Below are 21,731 nucleotides of genomic sequence, written 5' to 3'. Positions count from 1 at the left end.
AAGCTCTCTTCCTCTTTCGTCTTTCTCCTTCTCTCCTTCTCTCTCCTCTTCTGCCCTTTCCCCCTTATTTTAAGCACAATGGCTGATATATAAAATCCTGCTAGAGATGAATTCTAAGATTGGTTTTCAGGGTTGTGCTCATAGCTATCCTAAAACCGAGGGAGTAATTCATTATATTAATAAATTAACATAATTAAACATTCCTCTCTGTAGAAACCGTGCGACAATTCAACAGCTGGTAGCTGCTGTTGGCTGAGGGTAGAGGTGGGGGCTGGAGGGTGGCAGCTCAGTGCAACCTCAGAAGTGGGAGCGTTTAAACGGGGATGGATTTGGAGGAGGGATGGTTCTCAGCGGACATCCAGAGCAGACTCTCCACTGGGGATGATCCTTTCTCCAGGTCATGACAGCGGACAATGCCAGCTCTCAGACAAAGGAGCAGATTGGGGCTGTACATCAGAGATGTTGCTAAAAGTTAATTAAATCTCCCTGGGATAGTGGAAGTTGGAGGCAAGTACTCACATTTACTAGGTATGTTCATCATCATAAATGCCAAGTCCTAACTGCTACTAAACTCCTAGAGGTTCTTGTCTAAAGTTTGCCCAGTAGGATTTATTTCTGACTCATTAGAGGAAAGAGGGTGTTTTTTTTTTCTCACGTCAAATTATTGTCTTTGCATAACAGTTGTACTTTTCACTTTTTCATCTCAGTAAATTAACACATCTTCAAAACACTCTTGTAAAGCAGATACCATCTCCACATTCATAGCTCACACCATCTAGAGTCTAAAAAAAGAAGCAGTGTACAATACTAAGCAGTTAATAGCAACACCTTAGATGCTCCTGGTTTCACCCCATCTATTGTTTTAGAATCTCTCTTCCTTGATTTAAAATTCACTTCCATGCCTAGTACCCCAGCTGCACAGTGTCCCTTCTATCTTACTTTCTGTATGTCTTCCTGAATGACATGGGCTGGAAAGACAGAATATCCATTTTACAGACTCTGCATGCAAGGGCCTGGATGGCTCATTATGATGAACTCTCATGATTTGGAAGGTGGAGGTGAGGTAGGAACCACCTGTCTGTGACCTCAGCGATAGCTCCAGGGAGTGGCAGTCCTGGTAGTACTAGGCTGCCTGACTCAGCATCCAGGGCTCAGCCACCTGCTCCAGGGGTGTAGAAAAGACACTGTGGTTCCCAACTGCCAGACAGCAACTGGTGACATGTTCTTGAACTCTGCTGCTCCAATGCTGGTCTCTTGATCCCCACTTCTTTAGCAGAGGTATTCATTCTTTCCAGTGGGCCAGTTTGGTTTTGCTCTGGGAGCTATCCTACTTTTTAGATTCCCAAGGATTCTATAGACTTCTTTTTTTAATTTATTTATTTTTTAATTGAAGGATAATTGCTTTACAGAACTGTGTTGTTTTCTGTCTGATACTGAATACTTTTTGTGTTGAAAGTAGCTAAGATATTTTCACTTTCATGCACTTGAACCCTGACTGATATGCACTCCTTCTCTCCAGGACTAATCGGATATGGAAGCTCCAACCATGTGTCATGTCTGCCTGTAGTCAGAGCATCCCACTTCCCAGGTGATGATGGTCATAGTTCCCAAGTTTTCTTCTCCTCCTGCTCCTTGTGATGACCCCTACTGCTAAGATGTCTGATGCCCATGAAGGCCTTTTGCTGCTTTCACTGATGTTGGAAACTGAAGGGCACTGAAGGTGCCAACCAATGCTCTGCTGGAACTCTTCTGTAGGGGTCATCCATCCTTTGGTTCCCTCAATATGGCAGCACAGTGGGAACTTCTGTTAAAATGGGAAGAATCTCTCTCTCTCACCCCAGTATCAGTTTGCCACAGCTGCTGTATTCTTCCAATGACTCAGAGACTGTTGCACAAATATGCTCTTCAGTTAGGCTTTGCCAACGATGAATTGATGCTTGCCATCTACTTCTATAAGTATCCAGTCATCAGTGCTGAAGCTCCTGGCCTTCAACAACCTCTGGAAAGAGTTCAGGGTGAAGATCAGGAATGAGGCACTCTGTGCTCTGGGAAAAACTGGCAGAATAGGTCTTTAGATAGATATTTTCAGGAGAGATTTTATGAACCTGATTATTGCATGTCCTCATATCTAGAAAAGCACTAAAATCATTAATGGTGACATCTGCTCCTCGTGACTAGCAGCAAGCCTATCAAAATGTGTGCTTGACTACATGCACCCACTTCACTAAATTCATATATGGCATGGACCTTCCCCATTACCTCTTTGGAGCAGTTTCTCAGAGCTATCCGAAGTGCTGTCTCCAGATTATAGTCTTCATTTTGCTCCAAATAAAACTTACAGCTCTCACGCTGCACATTTTTTTTCAGTTGACAACTTGGAGGTTTTCACTCCCTGACACTTGCCCTAACTTCACTAACTGAAGAACTTATTCCACATGTATTTGTAGGGCACTCAGTGTAAGGCAGGCATGAGGCTACATGTAAAGCCATCCGTTTATTCTGACAACTGAGAATTGCACCTTACAGAGTTTGTGTCTGGATGCTCTGTTCCTGCTGAACAATGTCCCTCGAGGCATGAATGAGTTCCTCCAGCCACCATGCAAATACTCTGCAGGGCTTCCCAGCAGGTCTGCCAGACACCCCTGCCAGCTATGGGGAAATACTATTACCTGGATGTCAGCCAGGAGGAGCGTGTGGAGGCTGGGGAGGGTACCTGTGGATGCTGGATCCTGGTTCCTCCCAGAGTGACCTCCCCAAGACCACAATCACTCATCCATGATGTCATCTCATGGATCCCAAGAAGTGTGATACAGTTGAGGAGGGGACTCTTTGAACAGCTGAGCTTAAGAAGTCATTGCTTTTGCTGACTCACATTACTACTGCCTTCCTGAACCCAGTCCATTGTTGGAAGATGAAACAAATATACCCAATGGTCTCATTACAAAGTTCGTCTCCTTGAAAGTTTCTCTAAGTATTGCACAACTCCCCTCAGTATTGTACATAAAATCTTGTTTGTTTCTTGTTTTGAAACTTTTTTTAATTTCTCTAATAACACATCCATCATTTTAGATATAATGATTAGGACAAAAGTTCATAGAATTAGAGAAGGAAAAAACATTTTAAATCTTTACTTAAATATTATTAAATTTGCATTTACTTGAGTTGTGCCATACTTTGCTATGGGGAGAAAAAACAAGAAAAAATAAGAGGAAACCTTTCCAAAAATGCTTTATGGGAGAAAATTTTCTCCAAAAAATATACTCAATAAGACAGAAAAGGGAAGAGAAAGGTCTTGGGAATCCGGAGGGGGAAAGTTGTTTTTAATAAAACAGCGATTCAAGAAATATTTATTTATTTGCCTGATTTCAGAAGATGACCTCCGGGACTGAGACCCTGAAGAGAGCAATGTGTTGTCTCCTGAGGTTGGCGGGGAAAGGGAGGCAGGGGTCTAACACATGAGAAAGCAATTCACAGAGAAGCAAAGTCCTAGAATTGGCTGGTGGCCCCTTGCTCCCACTGAGATCCAGAAAGTAAGAGAGATGATAGTTAAAACTGCAAAATGTTTCCCTGAAAGATCCAACTTTGAGACAAAGGGACTGTTTACTCTCTAAATTTGCATGTCTGGAGGAAATCTGATGAGTTTTGTGTGTGTACATATCACTATCTCTTTCTTGCTCTCATAGATTTTAAGATTTTTTCCTTTATCCTTTTATGTCCCAAACTTATACTAAAACATGTCAAAGTATGGATTTTTGAAAACATGTATTCTGCTTAGCACATTGTGAGTTGTTTTTTTTTTTTTTTTTTTTTTTTTTTGCCCTAAGGCCTCAGGCCTCTCTCTTTTCTCCTGGAAAACTCCCAGGCAACACTCTTCAAATATTGCCCCTCAAAGATCCTCTCTGTCTTCCATCTTGAGAACTCAGCAGATAAATATGGGAATTTCTAGATTAACCCTCCTTGTCCCATAGCCTCTCTTCCATATTTTCTTGACCTTTGCTTCTGTGTGATCCATTCTAGAAGATTCCTTCAGTTTCATCTTTCTTTCATAAATTCACACTCGAGCTGTACTCAGATTCTGCTCATCTCTTGGGTTTTTGTTCAATAATTTTATTCCTCATTTTCAAACTTTCTAATTTATTTTTATTGCAAACCACTCATTCCCAGTGGAGCTGTTTTTCTTTCTCTCCTCCCTGAAGATGCAACCACACTTCCTTCAGTTGTAAGCCGGTCCTTGTGGGCACTTCCTGCCTGTCTTTCACACTGCTCTACTTCCTCTTCCTTACTCATGTAGGGTCTGAGGGTTTCTGGAGAGATGATCTTATTCTCAATGTGGCTTTAGCCTGGGCTCTGGCAGGACTGGGTGTCTGGGTTCCCACACTGTGTGGAAGCTGGGCTCCAGCCCATACACGTAAGAGTAGTTTGCTGCCAGGCCCAGACAAAATGTGGGCAGTATATCAATAGTTCTTACCCCCAGCCTCTCCCGGATCTCCTGCTGGTACAGAGACCCAGCTCCTGCCCTGTGTGTGTGCCATGCTCCAGACCTGGTCCCTTTTGTGAATATGGGTCAACCCACACTTAGGATTGCGGGTTTCCTTCTGCCTCTGTCGTTTAGAGTGACTGCTTTGTTTCTTGGCTTTTCTGGTTTTTGCAAGTGCTTATAAATATATTAAAAAAAATTTTTTTGTATGTGTTGAGGAGAAAGGGAAGTTATAGCCTGTACTTTGTCCAACATCTGGATCCCTCTGACTATTGAAAGCTATGAGTTTCTCAGGAGAGGACCGAACACTTGAGGTTCAGTAAAGACAGACTTTCCTCCTCATCTCTTCAAATTCTCAGGGAGATAGAGATGGAGTAAGAAATAACACAAGAGCAAAGAAAAAGACAAGGAAAAGCAGAATATCCCCACAGAGGGCTAAAAAAGACAGCATGGGAATCACTGAAGATTGTAGGGGCTCAAGTTGAGTCTCTCCATCTTTCAGATTTCAGACACGATTTTGGTTGATACATTCTGAGAAAGGAAGTTGAGCAAGTGATTATTTGTAAACATTTTTCTCATATTAACTTCATACCATGACATATGTTCATAGAATTTAAGTTTTACAGAATAAAAGCTTTTTATTGACTGTGGTTAGCATAGTATATTTCATTGCTTCTGCTTTTATAATAAAAATTAAATGTAAGCAAAGTCCCTGTGGGTATTTGATAGGAGAAAGATGGAAGGTTGCCTTCCAACCTTCTAGAACTTCTTTGGAAGCCCCGCTAAAATTTAAATCTAATATTGAGGTTAATAACCTTGTCTCAGTGTTGCTGAGTAAGAGATATTTCTTTCCTAAGCCAAATATAAATGTTTGGAGGTAATAATTCAGGCCAAATTCAAACCCTAAGAGGATAAGCCTGGCTTGAAGCCCAGAGAGTCAGTAGACTTGGACTCTTAAATGCTATTTAGGAAAACCAGTCCCAAGACAAGAGTTCCTCATTAAAATGTAAAATCCAGAGACTTTTGAATTCATTTTTGATATTGCTACCCTATATACTACACAGATAAATACCCACTCTACTGGGCTGAACAGTGTCCTCAAAATGCAAGTCCACCAAAATGCAAGTCCCTCTGAAGGAGACTTTGTTAGGGAATAGGGTCTTTGCAATGTAAGTAACTAAGATGAGGTCATTCTGGACTAGAGTAGGCTATAAATCCAATGGCTGGTGTCCTTATAAAGAGGAGACAGACAGAAGAAGGCCATGAGATGATGGAGGCCATGATCACCAGTGCCAAGGAACACCACGGATGCTGACAACCAGCAGACACGAGGAAAAGATAAGGAAAGCTTTCCCCCAGAGCCTTCAGAAGGAGTGTGGCCCTGCCAACATTGTGATTTCAGAATTCTAGTCTCCAGAACTAGGTGAGAATAAAGTTCTGACGTTTTGAAGTCTCTCATGCGTGGTTTTCTGTTAAGCAGCCCTAGGAAATTAATACACTAGGGGGATGAGTACACACAGAGCCCATGTGACATATCTGATTAACATCCAGCCTTCAGCGCTAAGGAAGGCAAAGGATCTCTTTAGGGGAGGGCCACTGTCAGGCTCTTCTGCACTTTGGAGGCATCTGTCTGATGACCCAGGGTCAACTTTCATTATGGGCTCCCCATCACAGACTTGTGGGGTTCAGATTAGACTTACTTGTAAGGCTCTGCCCTTGAAAGCTTGCCAACTCTTGACCTGTACAAAGAGTCACAGTCTGACTTAGAGAAAATCAGACAAAGCCCGGGAAGATCATTTAGAGCAATTGCTTTGATGGTCTTGCTTTAACTGAAATACAGCATCAGAGCCCTCTGTCTGAGGCTTACCTCTCTAACCTACAAGTTAGGTGGGAGTTCCCATAACTTCTTTCATTAGTAAGGTCTTCTGTATGAAGTTTTTCTCATTTGTTTTATCAATCTACTTCACTGGGGAGAGGCTCAAAATGGGGGAAAAAAAGAAAGAGCTGTAAACAACATTAGCTCTTACTTTTATATAACAAGTTGGCAACATTTTATGATCCAAATAGTTGGCACCAGATTTCCTCTTGGGAAAGGAACTGTCTTTCCCTGAGAAAATTCCTTGATAAGGCTTTCTAGATCCCTTTGGACCTGCGTGCTGGTTGGTACCAAGGTTGCTCTCAGGAGAGTTTTGCACCATGGTTAGGCGAGCTATAGCCTATAGGGTCACAAAGAGTCAGACACGACTAATCGTGGTATGCGTACACACACACACACATACATATAACTGAATCACATTGCCATACAGCAAAAATTAACACAACATAGTAAATCAACTATACTTCAACAACATAAAAAATTTTTAACGTACTACAATGCCAAGAAACAACAAAAAATTAGCAGTTTGAAATACTAAGAGAACTTGAAGAGAAGTGAAAGTCGCTCACTTTCACATCATGTCTGACTTTTTTGCGACCCTATGGACTGTAACCCTGCCAGGCTCCTCTCTCTGTGGGATTCTCCAAGCAGGAATACTGGAGTGGGTAACCATTCCCTTTTCCAGGGGATCTTCCTCACCCAGGGATCGAACCCAGGTCTCCTGCATTGCAGGCAGATTCTTTACCATCTGAGCCACCTGGGGCAATTATTTAATCCAGCCCCTGTCATTTTGAAGATAAGGAAATAGACCTGGAAAATCTACTTTATTTTCACTTGGTGACATAACTAATTAGAAGTATAGCTGGTGTTAGAATCCGGTTCCTCTAAATACTGGAGATAAGCGATGGCAGCCTGTGAAATGTTAGTTACGTTGAATTGTAAGACTGTACTGTATGCTCAGATTTAGGCATTTCTTTCAAGTCTGGTTAAGGCCTAGTGTTTTCTGGCAGAAAGGGATTTATTGATTAGAAACCATGTGACTAACGAAAAATCACTATGAATAAGAAGGTGACTCTACGTATCTCTAGAACTCCAGAAGGAAGAGTTCATAAAGAAAGAAAAAAGAATCCAGAATGAGGAAAACAAAAACAGGACAGGAAAGATCTTAATAATTTCCATCATTAGCATTTTCTGAATGAATAAAAAAGTTCTACATCACCAGGACAGATTAAAATCTCTTCAAAGATAGGGAGACTAGAGAGGAAAAAAAAAGAAAAGCTTAGACAAAAGGAAAGACTCCCCAGAGGAAATGACAGCAGAATGAGGCAGGCAGCCACAATGGGAGATGACAAGGGGACAGCAAGAGACAGAAAGAAAGAATGCAAAACCATCAAAGTGTCCCCCTCACCCCCTCCCCCCCGCCGGGCCCTCCCTACCCGCCCCCCCCACACACCGCACACCTGGAAAAACAGAGTTGGCAAATCGGCCTCCAAGGCGCTGGGAAAAGCAATTTCTGACAAGGTGCATGCTAATCAGCCCGAAATGCAGGCTCAGTCGCTGCATCCATTATTCATGACTCTGTTTTACAAGAAATGCCCTCCTGCAGGAAGCAGGACGAAAGAGAGGTGATAACTGCCAAGCGCGGTGGGGCCACGTCCCTCCGTCTACACCCCAGTGACCCTCTAAGGATTCCCGGACACCCATCTGAGAGAAGAAATAAAAGGAGTCTCCTTGGGGGAGGTCACTTTAAAAGTGGAAAATGAACCAAGGCCTGAGAGATGAGGACCAAAGGCATCAGAGAGAGCTGAGAATGCGGTGGAAAAACACAGGCAAAGGGCGTTTGTCTCTGTCTGCCAGCTAGAGGAGCCTCTTTGTGCTGCCCTGATGACAAGAAGTCAGAAATAAAAGGAGAGCTTCCTGAAAAGAAACATTTTCCTGAAAGAGAAGAATGATTAAGAGCTGGGCTTTCATTTTCAGGGGGGCCCAGATGGCAAAAAGGTTAATAATTCACCTGCCAATGCAGGAGACACAAGAGATGTGGGTTCGAACCCTGGGTCGAGAAGATCCCGTGTGAAGGAAATGGCAACCCACTCCAGTATTCTTGCCTGGAGAATCCCATGGACAGAGGCGTCTGAAGGGCTATAGTCCAAGGGGTTCCAAAGAGATGGACACAGCTAAGCAACTGAGCACACACACAAAATCTGGGTATTTTAAATTTCCAGGGTGGTGCGGGGCCCCTTGGGGCTTCCCAGGAGGCACTGGGCCCTTGCGGGAGACATAAGAGATGCTGGTTTGATCCCTGGATCGGGAAGATCTCCTGGAGGAGGATCTTCTCCTCCTGGAGAAGGAGACTACTGGAAGCAAACCGCCCCCCCCTCCCCCAGTATTCTTGCCTGTAGACACCCATGGACAGAGAAATCTGGAGGGCTACAGTCCATGGGGTCACAAAGAGTGGTACATGACTGAGTATACACCACCACCACAATTGAGAAGGGTAAGGAGTTGGATGAGGTAGATGACAGAGCTGCATGAAGGGAATGTGACTGAATGAGTTTTGAAGTATGAGTGGGGTTTAATAAATGGAGGTGGAATCCAGAAGGGAGAGGAGCTCCATACGTGAAGGACATTGTGCGGATGTTCCCTCCTTCTTCAATCCTGCAGGCATTTCCTCTGCCAACACGAAGCACATGCCCGCCAGTCAGTGAATGTTGCCCCAGACGGCATTCTGAAGTGCTTGCTCTTTGCTGGGATGGTGAGCCCAGGGCGGACCGTCCCCCCCAACCCCCGCTCGTTGGCATGGCGAGGTCCCCTGTCTGGCACTCACGACCTGCCTGGCTCCGGTCTCACCATCGTGTTGAAATGTGACTTGCTCTTCTCTTGCTGCCAATTCTCGACAAAGAGCAGCTCCCAGCAGCCCTCAGGATGTCAGATTTGAGACCACATAATCAGCAACCTAGGGCTTCCCTGGGGGCTCAATGGTCAAGAGTCTGCTTGGGATGCAAGAGACATGGGTTTGATCCCTTGGCCAGGAAGATCCCCTGGAGAAGGAAATGGCCCACTCCAGTATTCTTGCCTGGGAAATCCCATGGAAAGAGGAGCCTATAGTCCGTGTGGTCACAAAGAGTCAGACATGACCTAGCAACTAAATCACCACCAATCAGCAACCTGAATGTCACTTCTGATCAAGGTAGATTGGAACAACAGAAATGAGTCAGGCACCAAAAACCATGGTCTGGCCTGTGAGTTACCTCTGCCTATTTGTGTGACATGCATGCATGCTAAGTCGCTTCAGTCATATCCTACTGTGTGACTCCATGGACTGTAGCCAGCCAGGCTCCTCTGCCCACGGGGATTCTCCAGGCAAGAATACTGGAGTGGTTTACCGTGCCCTCCTCCAGGGGATCTTCCCAACCCAGGGATTGAACCCATGTCTCTTACATCTCCTGCATTGGCAGGAAGGTTCTTTACCACTAGCGCCACCTTGGAAGCCCATTTGCGTGACCCAGAGTCCTAAACTTGGCTGGTTCCTCTAACAGTCTATGCATCTGTCTCAGCTGTGTGTTCTAACATCATATTCCATTTCCCTCTGTCTTAATACAAGACAAAGTTGCATTAACCTTTGAGATACCAGCAAAGAGAACATCTGGAATCAGAACTGTGTGGAAGGGGATCCCATGACAGAGACTGGAAAGGTAGTCCCTGGAGCAAGAAGAGAATCAATGTGAGACTGATAGGAAAGAAAACTGACCCCTCTGCCCGATACAAACAGTCATGAAACAAACAGGGATGGGATAATTCTAGCTTTAGTTCAGTGCCATCCGCACCCTCCTCTCAAGTTCCAGGAGGACTGACAGGATGCTGCAGTCACAAACGCCTACCTCTCTTCCATGTGGCATGAGCATCTTCCTAAATTTCAAGCTGGTGCTCTCTCCCTGGGTAATGCTCTTTTTTATATGCCTTGCAGGCATTTGGTAAGATGAATTAGAGATCTTCAAACCTAAATTCCTCAGAAGAAATGATAACAGTTGACTGCATTTCTGCAGCCCCAGTCTCCAAACCATCCAAACAGCTCACGAAAGATAATTTTTAAATCCCTGTCTAACACTTTCTGTATAAATGAAAGCAAGGAGAGTATAAATCTGATTCCTTTTTACAGATCCAGAAACCAAGACCCAGAGACCCAAGGTGACTGGGTACAGTTGTACCCTGATAAGACAAATGCAGTCATTGGACCTCGGATTTCTGATAGTCAAGTGTTTAAATCATTGGAAAACAGATCATTCAAGCTATGTGTGCATTGCAAGCGGTTCTCTTTTATTGCCCAGTGGAAAATAACAAGACTACATCAAGACAGGAAATATGCATTAAATTTTTAACAATGAAAACAAAGCCCAAAAAAGTAAGAAAGGAAAAATCCATCCAAACTAATGAAACTTTCTGATCAGCTCTCCTTAGGATGACTCCAGTGTTTACTTAAATTTGCTGAGAATGGCTAGAGACTGTAGGTGATGAACAAGAGTACGGTCTGCACTTGTTAAGAGTCCTCCAGAGCCTCAAGTGCAATTTAACTAGGAAAACATTTATAGAATCATCTTATTCAGCGTTTCCATGGTATGAGAATGACTGAGTGAGAAAATATCCTCAGTGCCACAGGCTTTTAAACCATGAGATGCCACCTTTAAAGGTCTCAGTCTTCGGACTTCTAATTGTCTAAGGCTAGCCCCAGCCAGACTGCAGGTGGCTTGCACCTTCTGTTGGAAAAACAAGCCCTCTTCTTCCAAAAGAGGCTGAAGGGTATGCACAGACCCTGGCTCCACCCAGGGACTGGGTGAGGTCAGTGGCCAGGTCCATCCTTTAAAGGTCATGGCCAAACCTCACATCTACATGATTGGCCTCTGGACAATTGTCTAGTTGAAAAGGACTGTGCCATATGGGCCCCTTCACCGTGATATGCATGAGAGTTCTCCCAAACCCCCTTTTCAGAAAACACTCCTACACACCCCATAGCACGTGTTGTCACATTTAGCACACATGTGTAAATGTGTAAAATAAACACTGATGTTTGCACTATGACTCCATTTGCAGAGAGCGTTCCTGTCTTTCCTTATTTTCACTCTCTACTCTGAGTGCCAGGCATTCTGTCTGCTAAGCTCTGCTCATGTATGACTGCACTTAACCCCCAACACAGCCCCGGCACACTGCCCTAACCCCCATTGTACAGAAGACGAAGCTGAGACTTGGTGATTAAAAAGTCATGCTAGGTCACTTGCCACTTAGTAGTGTAACCGGAGCTGCAAGCAGCTCTGTTAGACCCAAAGCCTGTGTCCCTGGTCACTATGGTGCTCTCTCTGTCTCTGTGTGAAACTGGTCAGAGATGCACGGGTCAACCCCTAGGAAAGTGGGAGAAAGCAGCAGGCAGACTCAGTCATCTTACCTTGTATACTGTGTTAGCACCACACTTCTTAGCTTAGTGCTGTTACTTTGTTCATATGTGTTCATGTGGATTTCCAAATGACGCAAGAAACACTTCCAAACTCATTTTACATGACCCTGATATCAAAGCCAAATAAAAACACTATAAGAAAGCTATAGAACAATATTCCTGAGGAATATAGATGCAAAAAACTCAATAAAATACTAACAAACCAAATTAAGTGGCACATTAAAAGGATCATTCTCCATGATCATGTGGGATTTATCCCTGGGATGCAAGGATTGTTCAACATACACAAGTCAATAAATGTATCTATAACATTAAAAGAAAGAAAGTAAAAATCATAGGATGGTCTCTAGAGATGCAGAAAAAGGATGTGACAAAATCTGACATCCATTCGTGATTTTTAAAAAATAACATTTAGCAAATTAGGTATAGAAAGAATGTATACCAAAGTAATAAAGGCCACATATGAAATATATGTCAAATAGGCCATATATGACAGCTAACTCCATACTCAGTGGTGAAAGGCTGAAAGCTTTTATTCCTTGGAATAAAACAAGACAGCCCATTCTCTGGACTTCTCCAGTGTTATTCAACATTGTACTGGAAGTTCTAGCCATAATAATCAGACAAGAAAAAGAAATAAAAGACATCAGAATTGGAAAAGAAGAGGTAAAATTGTCTCTATTTTCCAATGACATGATTTTGTATATACAGAAAATACTGAAAGACTGCGTTAACTAACTGTCAGATCTAATCAACAAACTCAGTAAAGTTTCAGCATACAAAATTAACATATAAAAATTAGTAGCCTTTCTATGTTCCAATATGAATTATCTGAAATAGAAATAAACAGAACATTCCCATTTAAAATAACATCAAAAACGATAAAACATTTAGGAATAAACTTAATCAAGGAAGGGAAAAATCTCCACATTGAAAACTATAAGACATTTATGCAAGAAAGAAAAGACACAAATAAGTGGAAAGATACCATGTTTATGGATTGGAAGGTTTAATGTTGTTAAAATGTCCATATGATCCAAAGCCATCTATAGATTCAATATAATCCCTATCAAGATTTCAATGATGTTTTTTACAGAAGTAGAAAAAAATAATCTTAAAACTTGTACTGAACCAAAAAAAAAAAAAAAAAAAGCTTTGAATAGCCAAAGCAGTTCTGAGGAAGAAGAAAGCAGGAGACATTACACTTTTGGATTTCAACATATATTATAATATCTTTATTCTTTTCTCTTTTTTTGTGTATATAGAGATGGAAATAGATGTTAATTAAGCTTATTGTGGTGATCGTTTCACAGTATAGGTAAATCAGGACATTTTGCCATATACCTTAAGCTTGCCTAGTGCTGTGTGTGGATTATATCTCAATAAAACTGAAAGTAAAAGAAAAAGACTCAAGAAATATCTCAAGGCAACTCAAACTTAGAGCAGCATCCTTTTTATTGAGTTTGGCACTCATTTGACTTAACCGCCAGGTGAAAAGGCATAATAACATTTTACATTGTTCCAAGAGAACCAAATTAGAGAATGATTTACTCAATTTAAATTCAGCCCATTGTCTTTCTGCTGTTCTTGGAATCTTAATCTCAGTGTTCAGGGCGTCCTGGCTATGTGTCCCAGTGTGCGCTGACAATTCAGCCAACTCCTTCCTCCTTCTCCTTCAAACTGAGGGTACTTTTATTAGAGAAAAAACAAAGAAATATGAGCTCATTTTCTTTTAACTTGCATTATGGTCCTGACAGTTAAGCTAACAGGTAGCCTTTGAAATTCAGAGACCAAACCAGTCCATCCTAAAGGAAACCAACCCTGAATATTCATTGGAAGGACTGATGCTGAAGCTGAAGCTCCAATACTTTGGCCACCTGATGCGAAGACCAATTCATTGGAAAAGACCCCGATGCCGGGAAAGATTGAAGGCAAAAGGAGAAGAGGGCAACAGACGATGAGATGGTTAGATGGTCTCACTGATTCAACGGACATGAACTTGAACAAACTCCGGGAGACAGTGGAGGACAGGGAAGCCTGGGGTGCCGCAGCCCGTGGAGTCACAGACAGTCGGACGTGACTCAGTCATTGAACAGCAGCAAGTCAAGCTCATGGGTAGCCTTCGAAATTCAGAGGAGCTTGTTTTTATGGTAAATTTGTTAGCTCAAATTCCATCAAAGCTATCAGAAACAGGTCAGGCTTATCCTAGCCACCATTTTTCTTTAATGTACCCAGATGCTTTTGCTTCTACAATAAATAAATCCTCCTTCACAATACAAAAGAAAAAAAAAGTTAAAATAAAACAGATTTTGACTCATTGCTTTCTCTTACCTTAAGACTCTTCCTTCAGGATGCTTGAGAAAAGTGTCTTAAATTTGAATGTGCAAGCATATCCCGTGGTCTGGATCACAAGTACTTTAAGAGTTTCTGAGAGGCTTTATGGAGGCTGCAATGTATGAATTGAGGCAGCTGGTAAAAAGAGGCAAATTAAATGGACTTACAAGTGTAGCTGCCACTAAAGCAAAACACTCTTTCACTCTAAGGGGAAGGTGAGAGGTTGTCGCTTTGTATTATTTATTTCAAAACTTTGGTTAGAGATGCAGTTTATGTACACAAATCATTTTACTTTTCACTTGCATCTTTGTGAGTCACTTAATTGTTGATCATTTAATTAAGAAATGGCTCATACTGAATCTCTGCTGTATTTTCTTCACTCACTTTGGGGATACTTTCTCTCCCCAAATTTGAACTTCAACATAGTTTATATAAAAATTTACATTGTAATCTTAGCATGGAGAATATGTAACACAAATGTCCATTGTTTCATGCATGCGTGTTAAGAGATAACCCTTTTGGTGGGCAAAATGCTTATAGGCAAAACTATTTTTAGCAAATTTTGCACATGCGTGTTGATATTAAAAAGAACTATTTTCTTTTTTATGGAGATATAATTGACATGTAACATTGTATTAGTTTCAGATGTACAATATTATGACTTGATATTTGCATGTATTGTGAAATATTCACACGATAGTTTCAAAAATTTTCTTATGATGACAACTTTTAGGATCTATTCTCTTAGCAACTCTCAAAATACAATATAGTATTATTAACTATAGTTGCCGTGCTATACACTACATCTCCAGCATCTATTCATTTTATAACTGGAGATATATGCCTTTTGACCCTCTTTGCCCATTTTGCCCCTTCCCCACCCAAAGCTGCTTCTTTCTGACAGTCAGCTTAGTGTTACTGGCAAATACTCAGTTTGAGAGGAACTAACCTCCCAAGCTTGCTGCCCTTTCTTCTTCTATCTTCCCAGAGTTAATCCCTCCACTTCCAAACTGTTTCCCTTTTCTTGGCTCATGAATCTAAGTTTCTCTTGCAGGCAGCCTCAGCTCTGTTCTCCTGCAGTTACTTACTGACTATTCCCTAACCCCTCCCTTCTGTGTTTCTTCACTCTTTATCTCCCCTGTCACTGAAAAAAATTTACAAGGAGCCACTTTTTCTAGCATATTTAACAGACCCATGATTTGAAGACAGTGTCATTAAAATCAAAGCATCACAAAAGTCTGGGATAGAGCCATCCCCTCTCAGGGTTTCTTGAGGATCCACTGGGTCAGAACTGAACATCTTCCAATAATTCAGCTTCACCCAGAGAGAAGCAGCTAGAAGTTGACCTAAACTCAAGCTGAAGGTTTGTTCAGTAGATGCAGATCCTTCACCTTCCTTTTGCTCTTCACTGACCTCCCAAGCATGAGCTGAAACACATAAAATCCGGGATGAGAGGCTGCCAACAGCAGCCATTGCAACATAAGGCTGGTGCGCCGATGCGTTCCTTCCACCCTCCATGCTGGGATATGAGACTGATGGTGAGTTTCAGCCAGTCCTCGGGCACCAGGCCTCCACTGTGGGCTGTGGCACTAAGACACACATGGTTTTTTGTTTTTTTTTTCCTAGTAAAATGAAGCAGGAAGTTAAGCCAACTGAGCAAATATGTCAGCCAATTTCTCCTCCCACATCACACACGCAAGACATTGACCGATCATCCCCAAAGAATGCGTGCTGTTGTTTTTGTTGTTATTCAGCACTGAGTCGTGTCTCAGTCTTCATGTCCCAGAGGATTGCAGCACACTAGGCTTCCCTGTCCTTCACTATTTTCCAGATTTTGCTCAAACTCGTGTCCATCGAGTCGGTGATGCCATCCAACCATCTCCTCCTCTGTTGCCCCCCTTCTCCTCCTGCCTTCAATCTTTCCCAGCATCAGGGTCTTTTCCCATGAGTCAGCTCTTTGCACCAGGTAGCCAAAGTATTGGAGCTTCAGCTTCAGCACCAATCTTTCCAATGAATATTCAGGGTTGCTTTCCTTTAGGATTGACTATTTAAATGGCTAGAGAAAGTCTATAAAGTGTGACAAAATCATTGAAAAAACAGTAGAGGCAGGAATCTATCTAAAGAAAAAAAAAAAAAAACTTCCTTGAAAGGTAGCTTCCTCTTTGCAGTTGATTGGTTACCTTCCTTGTTCCTTAGGGTTTGCTTAGGTCCAATTGCCACCTGTAAAATACTGCCTCCAAAACAAAATAAAAGACTCCACCATCTTTCTGGTCTCAGAACCACCATTTCTTCCCCAAAGATTCTTTCCCTTTCTCTATTCTCCACTTCTCAGCCTTTTATGGCTACCTATATATTTGCATTTTATTTGCTTTTCATTGTCTCCTACGACAGACCTTCTAACTAGGATGCATCTTTTAGAATTTTCTTAGTGAGTGTCTATGGGTGGCAAGCTCAATTTCTGCTTATCTGTTTTTACTTTGCTATTTTTAACAAAATATATTATATAGAATTATAAGATGCTTCTTTCAGCACATGGCTTCCCTTGTGGCTCAGCTGGTAAAGAATCCGCCTGCAATGTGGGAGACCTGGGTTCGATCCCTGGGTTGGGAAGATCCCCTGGAGAAGACAACAGCTACCCACTCCATTATTCTGGCCTGGACAATTCCATAGACTGTATAGTCCCTGGGGTCTGAAAGAGTCAGACACGACTGAGTGACTTTCACTTTTCTTTTAGCACATTGAAGATATAATTCCATTGTTTTCTTGCTTTCATTGTAACAGTTGAGAAGTCATTTATGAATCAGGTATAAATCTGATTTATTATGATTCCTTTGAAAATAATGCTTTTTTTGCTGGCTGCTTTTGAAACCCTCTCTATTTCGGGATTCTGCATTTCCATGAAAATGTGCCTAAGATTGTCTTTCCTTTTATTTGTCTTGCTGGAAATTAACTGGGATATTTGAACTTGTGGACAGGTGTCTTTAACCAGTTCTGGGAAGTCCTCAGACATTATTTTCATAAATATAGATTTTTGGCTCCATTTTCTCTCACCTCTCCTTCTGGAAGTCTGATTTGATGTATGTTAGACCTTCTCTTTTCTCCATATTTCTTATCTTCTCATTTTAAAAAATATCTTACTTTTTGTGTGTGTGTGTTCTGCACTCTGGATAATTTATTCTGTCTTTCAGTATACCAAACTTCTATTTAACTGGGTTTAATATATTTTTATACACATCCATTATTTTCAAACTTCAATTATTAAAATTTTTCTGAAAGTTCTATCATTTTAGTCCTGCTAAGTCTTTTCAAAAATTTCCCTATTTCCTACATATATTTTAAAGCTTCCCTTTCATTGTGTTAAATGTGGTTGCTTTAGAGTTTCTATAACTTGCATTGTTCTATTATATGAAATCTTTATTCATCTGTTTCTGTTGATTCTCATGATACATGGTCACTTGTTATTGTAAGCTGCTCAGTTTTATGAAAAACTACATTTGAAATCCTTGGATTTCAAATAAAAGCACCTTTCTTCAAAAGGAGTTTGCATTTGCTTTGCCAGTTGCCAAGTGTCTTTATTTGTCTAAAAGTATTTTAAATTAAAATCACAGCTTGAGGGCTTGGAGATAACATACATGATATGATTAGGGTTGGGAATACACAAGAAGGACTGCTTGTAGCTACAACTTCCCAAAGACTTATTTTGTTGATTCTGGCTTTGCTCAGTGCCAAGGGTACTTTCCTTCAGCCTTTGGGTGCAGGCAGTTGGCACTAGTGGTTAAGAACCTATCTCCCAATGCAGAAGACATAAGGGACGGGTGTGAGTTGGATCCCTGGGTCGAGAAGATCCCCTAGAGGAGGGCATGACAACACACTCCAGTATTCTTGCCTGGAGAATCCCATGGACAGAGGAGCCTGGCGGGCTGCAGTCCGTGGGGTCACCAAGAGTCAACACAACTGAAGCAAGTGAGCACACACCCATACACGCTGTGGTAGTGTAGGAAATGTTGGCTCACCCAGATCCTAGTTATGTAGCATTTTGTGTTCTTGGTTTTAGGGGAAGAGGATCCTCTGTTAGATTCCAGCATTGGACAGCATCTTAGTGCACTTTCTTATAATCTCAACTCCTCCTCCTTCTCTCTCAGTTAGCATTCTATCCACTCTGGGCTGTCCTCTCTACTGAATCTACATGACCACCACGTGGAAAGGGCAGGATTGTTTTCTGGTTGGCCTCTGAAGGACCAGATGATGCAACACAGATGTGTAGGATGTTTCTTCCTGATGGGATGAAACTTGACCCACAGGTAATGGAGGATGGGACAAAGCCACACAGGTAAATTCCTCTTTTACTTGGACAATTCCAAGATGTGGGTCATTCTTAGGACCCTTTCCAGGAGTCCCACATACTACCTGAACACATCTTCTGTGTAGCCAGCTATCTCTAGTACCAGCTGGTTATGATGCCATAACCAACATGGAATGTATCTTTTCTTATCTCACTTTCCTCACTTTCACTGGCCCGGGCCTGCACCTCTTAAATCACCTGAGAGCTGCCCTGGCTCTGCTTTCACGAGGAGCTTGTCTGAGAAAACCTCCGTCATTGTGAAGTTCTGAGTTTTCAATTCTATCTGGTCTCCTCTGTGAGGGCATCAAAATTAAGTTTCAAGCCCCCTTGGGCTGATAAATTACCTCAGGGCAAAAGTGGTTTGATGCTCTGCTTATCTTGCTTCATCTCAAATCTTGGCTTGATAATTCTTGTCAGATTTTTGGTGCCTTTTAAGATCTATTCATATTTATCTAACATTTTTGAGTGCTTTTGTTGGAAGGGTTGATCTTGACAATCTAGGGCCCATGATTCCCCAATCTATTTTTCTCACAGCCATCAGAACGCTATTTTAAAGATTAATATCTGACAGTGCCCCCGCCCCCTTTGCTTAAAACCCTTTCAGAACCCAGAGTTCTCACAACGACATCCAGGACATTCATCATGGTTTCCATGATCATCTGATCTGGCTTCTGCCTCCTTCTCGTTCTCACGTTTTTTACTGTTGTCATACTGAGATTCTTTCAGCTCCTCCAATAATATGTCCCTGATGTGAGGCATTTGCACACACTGCTCCCTCTGCCAGGAATCCTTTTCTTCCATACCCTCTGCACCTTTCACTAGCTATCTTCTACTTACCTTTAAACTAAGCATCAATTCTCCTAAGGGAACTTCCCAGGGGGAACACTTTCAACTACATCAAGTGTCATTTCTCTATGTTTTTGCTTTTGTAGCATTCCTGACACCGCAGTTAGGTTTTTCCAGGACTCTGTCTATTGTTCCTGCACTGCTGTACCCCTAGGCTGATTGTCCCCAGCACATGGTCGGCCCCCAGTAAATATTTGTTGAATTGAATTCTTCCACCTCTCAAAGGCATCAGAAGTGATCTCTGACACCTTTAACCAGTTTATCCTGAGGTTACCCTGGTACCCAATAGGCAGAGTATTCTACCTTCAAGTCTGCTGCGGCCCATGAGTGACTTCTGGAGGTTCCACAGAGCAAGTCTGAAGGTTGTAAGAGCCCCTCAGGAATCTACACACTTGGCTGGAGTGATGGCTTTCCAACTAGGAGGTGGGTCAATTGGGCTCTTTGAGGAGAAATGAGTGTAGATGAGTTTGTCAACTGTGAATTGAAGACACTGATTTTACACCACATCAGCAGTTTCTTTAGAGTCCCTTGGATAGCAAGGAGTTCAAACCGGTCAATCCTAAAAGAAATCAACCCTGAATATTCATTGGAAGACTGATGCTGAACATGAAGCTCCAATACTTTGGCCACTTTATGAGAAGAACTGACTCATTGGAGAAGACCATGATGCCAGGAAAGACTGAGGGAAGGAGGAGAAGGGGGTGACAGAGGATGAGATGGTGGGATGGCATCCCTGACTCAATGGACACGAGTTTGAGCTAATTCTGGGGGAGAGTGAAGGACAGGGAATCCTGGCGTGGTTCAGATCATGGGGTCAGAAAGACTTGGACACAGTTTAGTGACTGAACAACAGTGACCAACAGTGGCTCTGAATGTCTGCTCTGTGTGGGACGCCGTGTTCACCCTGGACACGTTGACAGGTGATCGGCGTAGTGCTGCTGTCTTAGAGCTCTGAGCCTGGTTAGAGAGATAAGCTATACAGATAAGATCGTGGCAGTGCTAAGGCAGTTTTCCCAAGGGTCAGATGAGGATACTGAAGGGTTTGAGTCATTTCTGAAGGTTTCTTCAGTTGGAGATGGGTCTCTGAAGCTGCCTAGTTTTGGCATGTACTGTAGGAAGGAACTTAGCCAGAGGTTGGTCAATCTGGCCAAACTGGTGATGGTCACAAGCTCAAAACCTTGTAGAGAATAAAGGTCAATTAATGATGCAAGTCAAGAATACAATAAGGAGTAGTGGGGCCTGTGGCAAACCAGAAAAGAATGATCTGTCTAAAGGGAATGAAGGCATCTCAACTCTGTGACATTGTCAAGGTGTGAGACCACGGACCTTGGGATGCTACAGTTACTGCGTTTAAAGGAAATGCTGGAAATCAAGTGTCTATGTGAAGAGTCTCAATTTGCAGCCCTGTTCTAATTCCATTCCTAAAGCCATAACTGTACAGTGAAATTGACCCATAGGTCACCTGTTTTCTATCTCTACTTTAGATGAAAACCCAAATTTGGTAAATCACCTCATTTCAAAGTGTTTGCTCCTGTCTTTCTGCATAACTACCATAGTAAACTGGTAATTCCTGATTCCATATCTGCAATCACAGTCTACATCCTGAGCTTTATACCAATATTTATTTGCCTACCTGCTGTCTTCATCTGGCACCTCAATCTCAGTATGTCTAGAACTAAATCTTTCTGCCCAACCCCCAAGCTACTCCAGGTACTATTAATAGTACAGTTGTTTGACTTTGGGCCTCAGTTTTAAGTCTGAGGAATAACAGGAATAATAGAAATAACTTGCCCTACTTAACCTTGAGGGTTGTTTGGAAGAGTAGGTAAAATTACACATATGCTGGACAGAGACCACATCAACTATGATGTTACAAACTGCCTCTGAGATGACTACGTGCCCTGAGTCACACTTGTCCAGACCCATCTGCTGAGAGGAGACAGAAGAGAGAGGCAGAGAGTCAGAGATGTGATTTCATTTCACCTATTTGACTGTTAGCCTAGACAAAGAAGAGGCAATAAAACATGAGTTTTGTAATAGCCTTTGGGTATTCAGACTAGAATGTCCTCCAGAGCACCTGCGTGGAGGGTGGGGAGCATGGCTGAGGCTGTCAGTCATGAAGCATCTCACTGTTGCATTCAAGCAGCGTGAACTTATTGAACATTCTACAAAAATAATTGTAGAAACTGGGAAGGACTCTGTTGGCTTTCTGTTGTATTGGCCTCATCATCACCAATAAAGTATGGGTGAATCTTCCCAAAGTCAGGAGTCTAAGACCCACTGCTGGGTTACATGGGATGGAAAGTGAGTTGTGCCGAGGCTGGGTAATGGCTGCAGAAATAACCTATGATGACAGCAACTTCCATGGAGAGTGGGAGGAAAACACGGGCACACAACAGAGGAAAATCCTTTC

This window comes from Dama dama, chromosome 15, assembly GCF_033118175.1.
Source record: "Dama dama isolate Ldn47 chromosome 15, ASM3311817v1, whole genome shotgun sequence".
NCBI lineage: Eukaryota > Metazoa > Chordata > Mammalia > Artiodactyla > Cervidae > Dama > Dama dama.
Note: the sequence above shows the minus strand (reverse complement) of the source record.